This window comes from Populus alba, chromosome 19 (genome assembly GCF_005239225.2).
Source record: "Populus alba chromosome 19, ASM523922v2, whole genome shotgun sequence".
Lineage (NCBI taxonomy): Eukaryota > Viridiplantae > Streptophyta > Magnoliopsida > Malpighiales > Salicaceae > Populus > Populus alba.
The window spans coordinates 15366923-15374281 of record NC_133302.1 but is presented as its reverse complement, the minus strand read 5'-3'; positions in this window follow the sequence as shown (position 1 = coordinate 15374281).

The window sequence follows — 7359 nt, the reverse complement described above, 5'->3', positions numbered from 1 at the left end:
CTTGATTGTATGAAAAAATATAAGAATAATTAATTTGAGAAAACTATATAAAGAATTTACATAAGAAAGTAAAATAGATATTTCATTCTCATTGAATATTCATAAGTAATATTTTTTTAAAATAATCTACATATTAGGGTTATATATAATTATTAATAAAATAATTGATAGTATTATCATAAAAAGATTTAATCTTATTTGAAAATTATGGCATAACTAGATCTTTAAACATCAATTTAATATATTTATTTAAATGGAATTTCAATATAAAAATATAAAGAAATAAATAAAAAAAAGAAAATAAAAAGTTAAAAGGCTAAAACAATCAAAGTCAAGCCACATGTTTGGTCATTTAAAAAAGCCAAGATCTTTTGGGTTTGTAAGGCCAATTTGATGTGCCTAACCTATTAAAAAAATTCCTATGTGCTTGGACTAGAAGGCTACGCCGATGCTCCTAGTTTTTTTTTTTTTTAAAAAAAAAGAGATAAAATATATGACCTATTATCTATCTAGGCAAATAATCGTATCATCTACTACAACAAATTTTGACCTAAAAATTCAAGGTCCAGGTATTTTAGACCCAAATTTCAACCCACTTTTATGCAAGAACACCTAAAAAAAATCTTAAAAACCACAATAATTGAATTTGCAATTCTAAAACACCCTCTAATTAGTCTCAAAAATTAAAATTAAACCAAATCAAAACAAGATTTAGGGATTTTGATATACATTTTTCAACAAGATTAAAGGCCCAAACAACCTATTATTGAGACCCCCCTCCATGAAGAACTAATTGATACTAAGATCAATTTTTTTTTTGTAGCTAGAAAATATTTATTCCTTTCTTGGTAATTTCTCTCTCCTCTTTCAACATTAAAGAACTGAAAAATAAAAAAAATAAAGTTCTATGATAAAAACATAAACACCTAAAACTAAGGGACCAAAATGTATATTTTTTATCCCATTGTAAATACAAAGTCCAATCCATAATACTTCTATCTCTTTCTATCTCTATAATAACTAGGAGAGGGTGTACAATAAAACAACCATCTTTTTTAGTTTATCTCATAATTATAATTAATTATATTATAATATTCATTCACACCTTTCACACAGTACATCAAATTCTAATTTATATACTATCATGGAACAAGTATCTTATTTTCTATTACCAATAGCAACAAAAAAGCAAATAACTAACAAAAAAATATATATTTCATTATCTATGCTCCATGTTTGAATTTGTGTGCCTAGTTGTTATATCTATTGGTATATGAAGGAGGGATCTCCATAATTTTTCCTTTGGAGGTTACATGTAACCTCAAAAAAACTATACAGCACAACTTAATATTAAAAATAAATAAATTTTATTTCTTTTAACAACTTAACCCATTGAATAATGCTACTTTTCCCAAAAAAAAAAATTAAAAACTGTACTAGTTTCTAAAAACTTGTTCTTGTACCTGTAATTAATTTCAAAAATACACTCCACATGCAAATACTTTTGTTGATTGTTTGGCGCATGCCCACGAGGAATATGGGATTTATTTTTTATTTTTACCTTAATCATTCAGTCATGATTAGGAAATAATAAGCTAGAAAAGCCTACCAATGGGTCTAAATTCAACAGTGGCGTGTCATGTGTGGTCTCATCGGAGGACTAGAGTAGGCTAGGGTTTGAGCAACGTGTACCTTAAAGCTAAAAGAAAGCCTAGCAGTAGTGGTTAAAAATTTAAAAATAGCTGCTGAAATCTAAATTCTCATCGGAAGGCGAGCCATCGAATAATGTCAAAACAATTTGTTTTTTTTTTTCTTCATTCTGTTCAGATCGGTGATTGATTATATTATTTTCATGCTGCATGTTAGATCTGTTATATCAGTTTTTTTAATGTAAAAAATTTAAATTATAAAATATTTAACTTGATGTCATCTGGTTAATTTAATAAATTTAAAGATAACATTAACAATGATAAAAATATAATTTAATTTAAAAAATTAAATAATATTTTTTTAAAATATTAAAATAATAATATATTTGATCAATTTGGATTAATATTTTAAAATTTGTTACTTAGGTTGGAAAACTATGATAAACCTATAGAAAGAAAATATTTTTTTTATTAAGCTCAATTCTTAATAACTTATAATATTGAATGTTGGATTTGAAAATAAAATCCAACTTAAAAAATAAATCGAGTCGGGTTAACCTACCAAACGTAAATCATAAGACTGAGATAATTTCATATAAAAATAAATAAAACAAATTATCTTAATATTAAAGGGTAAAATTAAAAAATTAAAAACACAAAAAAAACATGTAAGTTAACCCGAGTCAACTGACCAAAGCCTAACCCAAGTCATAAAACCAGAATAACCTCGTAAAATACAAACCAAAATAAATTTAAAAAAATTCAACTAAAAAAGTAGATAAAAAAAAACTTAATTTAAGCGGTCTAACCCATAACTCGGGCTATAAAACCATGATAACATCATATAAAATAAATAAATAAATTATAAAACTTCATTCAACCCAGTTTTAAATGGTTAAATCGAAAACAAAATCAAATACAATGTTAATGTCCTCTGGTACATATAATTAGAAAAACCAATTTATTCCATTCAAAATTAGTAACAGATATTGTAGGTAAGCTGTCGTTTTCTCAACCGGGTCGGGTTATTTCCTTTTTTAATTTGTCATCTGCTATTTAATAATAGAAAATGTCAACCACCACCACCCATTAATTATATATATCATCTGGATGCCACTAATGATAATGACAATGGCAAATATATTGGATAAAAGCAACAGATTCTGAAATGGTCAGGACTCACGGCATTATTAATGGCAATAATTCGGTCTTGTAGGCTCTCTGCATGGTTTTTGCCCATATAAACTTTTCTTACTGTGCTATGAACAAGACATCTATATTTTATCTAATGAAGAAAATTAAAGATATATTTTCGAGAGATTCTGTCCGGGCCGGTGATGTTTCCTCCGGGTAAGAAAAAACAAAACGAAGAGAGGACAGAGGAGATTAATTAACTAATAAATGCGTTTGACAAACAGGGAAGAGGGATCACATGGAAAAACTGGAAACAAATAGACTTTGAAATCGCAGGAGGAAAAATTCTATGAATATTCTATTGTTAGAGAGCCCTGAGCAACACCAAACAATAGTAGTAGGTAGGCTCACGTTCTTTTTATATACAATTGGCTGTAAACCATCATTCCATAAGAAAGCGTAGGGCAGAATTCTTTCCATTTATTTGAAAATCTTGTTTCTAATAAATTAGGACTTAAAGTTGTCTCTATACAGTATTCAAAGGATGACTTGCTTGATCTTGATCCAATATTTTTGTACTGTATAGTTGTTATTTTCTCATTTTTGCTAGAATTTATTGTTGTTGAAACACCTTTATCACCTAACATTTCTCACTAATATAGGCAATATTTGTGACTCTTTTGCCTTATTACTCTATGAATCTTATTACTCTATTGCTTCACACAATAGCTGGCATGATTGGAGTGTGTTGTGTTAACACCCTGCTCAAACTATGTCTAGGATGGAGGTAGAGTTTGGTTTGAAAATAAACAAGAGCATGTTTTTTCACATTGGTTTAGTGAGAAGGTCAACAACTTGATTATTAGTGGAAACATGTTTGGTGACAAGCTGTCCAATAACAACTTGTTCTTGCACAAAATAGCAATCCAATTCAATATATTTACTACGAGCATGAAAAACTAGATTGATTGTCATATAAAAAGCATTAAGATAATCATGATAGAGTATTGATGGTGATTGTACTGGAATGTGAAGGTTTTTGAGGATGAAAGTCATCCATGTCACCTCAAATACGATATTGATCATAAAACGATACTCAGCTTTATTGTTGGAGCGAGAAATTGCATGTTACTTTTTTGTATAATAAGAAATAAGATTGTTTCCAAGAAAAATATGAAATCTAATAGTGGAGTGTCTAGTGTTGGGATATCTTTTCAAATTTGCATTTGAAAAATCAAGAAGATCCAATGCAATATGGGAAGAGAAATGTAGACCTCTGTTGATAGTGCAATTAACATAACATATAATATGATACACCATTTTTAAGTGTGTAGTATCTAAAGTGTGCATGAATTGCGACAGAAAATTAACATTGTCATAAAGGTCTAGGTGTGTAATTGTAAAATATTGTAAGGAACCAACAAGTCCCAAAAAATAGCTCTAGAGGTGTGTCATGTGATGAGGTTTTTATCTTTGCTTCAAGAGATGTATCCATAGGATTACAATCTAACATGTTGGCATGTTTAAGTTTGGTAAAAGCATGGTGGGACTATGACAGGTGAAGACCACTTGCTGTTTATGAGATATCAACGCTAAAGAAATAATGAATCAATCCTAAATCCTTCATTACAAATTCACATCTTAAAAATTTAATAAAAATTATAACAAGTGTTATAATAAGACCCATGAGAAAGATATTATCAACATAAATGAGAAGAATGAGTGAACCATGATCAGAGTGGAAAATGAGCAAAAATTGATTAATTAGACTACAAAACAAAAATTATATTTGAAAAAAAATAGTACTAAATCGATCAAACCAAGCACAACGTTCTTCTTTAAGTCCATATAAAGCTTGTTGAAGTTTACATACATGCTTTGGATGATGTATATCAGTCATTCCATGTGGTTGTTTTATAAATACATATATATCATTCATGATGATACCATACATAAATGCATATTTAATGTCAAGTTGATGAATAGACTATTGTTGAACAAGTACAATTGTGATGATCATCTACATGGTTCCTGGTTTTTACAACAGGAGAAAAGTTTTATGGTTAATCAATACCATTAATTTCGTGATAACATAAATTTATGTTGGTGAATTTGTTAAATCTAGTAGTGCATATTTAAATTGATTGATCAGATAAAATATATATATATATATATATATATATATATATATATATATATATGTAAGGTTGTACATATTATAAATATCATCTAAAATTAAATATTTTTTAATTTAAAAATAAAGTTCATATATATAAAATATAAAAAAAAATTAGATAGCTCTGCATATATAAGAAATATCATCTAAAAATAAATATTTTTTTATTTAAAAAAAATGTTTTATATATATATATATATAAAACATAAAAAAAAATATGGATGAATAAGAATAATATCTAAAAACCTAAATACATAAAAAATAATTTAATAAAAGCCTTTATTAAAAAAAGCTAAATAAAAAAAATAAAAAAATCAACTAATCTGACGTATTTTACTGTTTTTTTTTTTTTGGTTAATGATTGGAGGGTGTTGTGTGAAGAGGATGTACCGGCAGATTATCGGATCAAAACAAAATAAATAAAGATGAGATGAGATGAATTTTTAAAATAAAGAAGGACAGAACAGTACAGTCCAGCAAGGCAAAATGGAGCAGGGGCATTTATGCTATTATCTCTTTTTGGTCGGGCACGTGTAATAAATTTAATAATGGATCGAAAAGAAGATAAACTACCACAGTTGTTTTGTCCAATCACTCCAATCTCAAGTCTTATCTTCGCACGATGGGTAAAGTGATATTTTACCGATCACTTGACTCTTATCTTCACGTGATGGGCAAAGTGAAATTTTTTATTTTTTACCACTCACAAAATAATAGTAAGCTAGAAAAGGGAGATATAGCTACTATATTAGGTTATTAGCATACTGTCTAAAATGATTTGGTGAATTAATATATTAAAAAAAAAAAACAAATGAGCAAAGATGTGTAGTTTAAAAATGTGACAAATAATTAATATTGTATTTAAAAACAATAACAAATATAAGTTGCTATTAAAAAATAAAATATTTATTAAATGTTGTGATTCTACACCGCAATATTGGTTAAATTTTGCGATTCAGGATTGCGATATCAGTTAAATTCCAGTATCATCCATCTCTTGAAAATTCAACAACAAAATAATATTGCATCTAAATCTAACAAGAAGGGTTCTTATGACATTTATCATTGAATAACATAACAAACCTAATTTCAATGGTTATTTAGTTTATTAATCTTATATTAAATTTAGTTAATGGTTTTATAAAGTAAGAAATTTTCCAATTTTCACAAAATTTCAGAATAGTTTTTTTTCTATTTAAGAGCTCTGTCTAAAATTTTATCTAATTAAAAAATACCTGCAAATAACCATAATAATTAAATGCAATAAATTCTCATATTTTATAATCACAAGTAGCTTCAGACTTACCACTCGAAACACAAATCTTAAATATTTTTACCTATCACATTTATGAATTGTAGTTCCATTGTATGATACTATTGTTCACATCAAGAATAATAATTCCACCCTAATAATATAACATAAAGATGTTATGAGATATTCTGTTAAAAAAGAAACAAATTTGATTATGGTCAATTGAATATAGTTTTAACCAAATTGCATTAACTCAACCCTAATTTTTAAAATTCATAGCAAATTCAAAAACAATTCTCAAAATTTAACGCAATGCATAATTCATCAAAATTAAACATAATTCATGATATCAAATCTAATTAATATTTTCATGATAAATTGCATGAAATCAAAACACAAATCCATAATAAATTCAAACAATTCAAAGAAAATATAGAATGCCAGATTGAAAAAGTATCATAGAAAGGATACTAATATTTTTATGGAATTTAGAAAAGAATATCAGACTTAATTGGGGAGATGTTGGATTTCAAAGTATCGAGGTAAACATACTAGAATTAGAATTCATATGGTATTCAAAAATAGGAATATGATTTATTGATTTCCAAAATAGAAGTGTCAAATTAATGAGTATCTATTCGTGGAAATTATAAATTATTAATAGTGAGGGAAACACCAAGCTTGTAGAATTTTAATTAGAAAATTATGTTTGATAAATTCCTGGTCAATTTGTTATGTTAAGAAACAAAATTTTTAAAAAGAATTTTTAACGATTCGACAATGAGATATGATCATCGGACTAAAAATGGATCATTGAATAGATTGTCAATTAATTGGGTTAGAATTGCAAGTTTGATTATTTCTTATAAAATATAAAGATCATTGATAATAATAATAATAATAATAATAATAATAATAATAATAATAATAATAATAATAATGCTAATTATTGTATGCTTGGTAAATTTTAGGTTCATCATTGTCAATAATTCAAGAATCAGGTTAACATCCTAATTGAGAACAAGTGGTTATCATTTGAAGATAAGAATGGTAAATATAACATAGTTAACTATTGGGAAACGAGAGTCTTGAACCTTGCAAATCCAATTATATTATCTTTTTGTACATATTTAAAACTTTATTGTTTT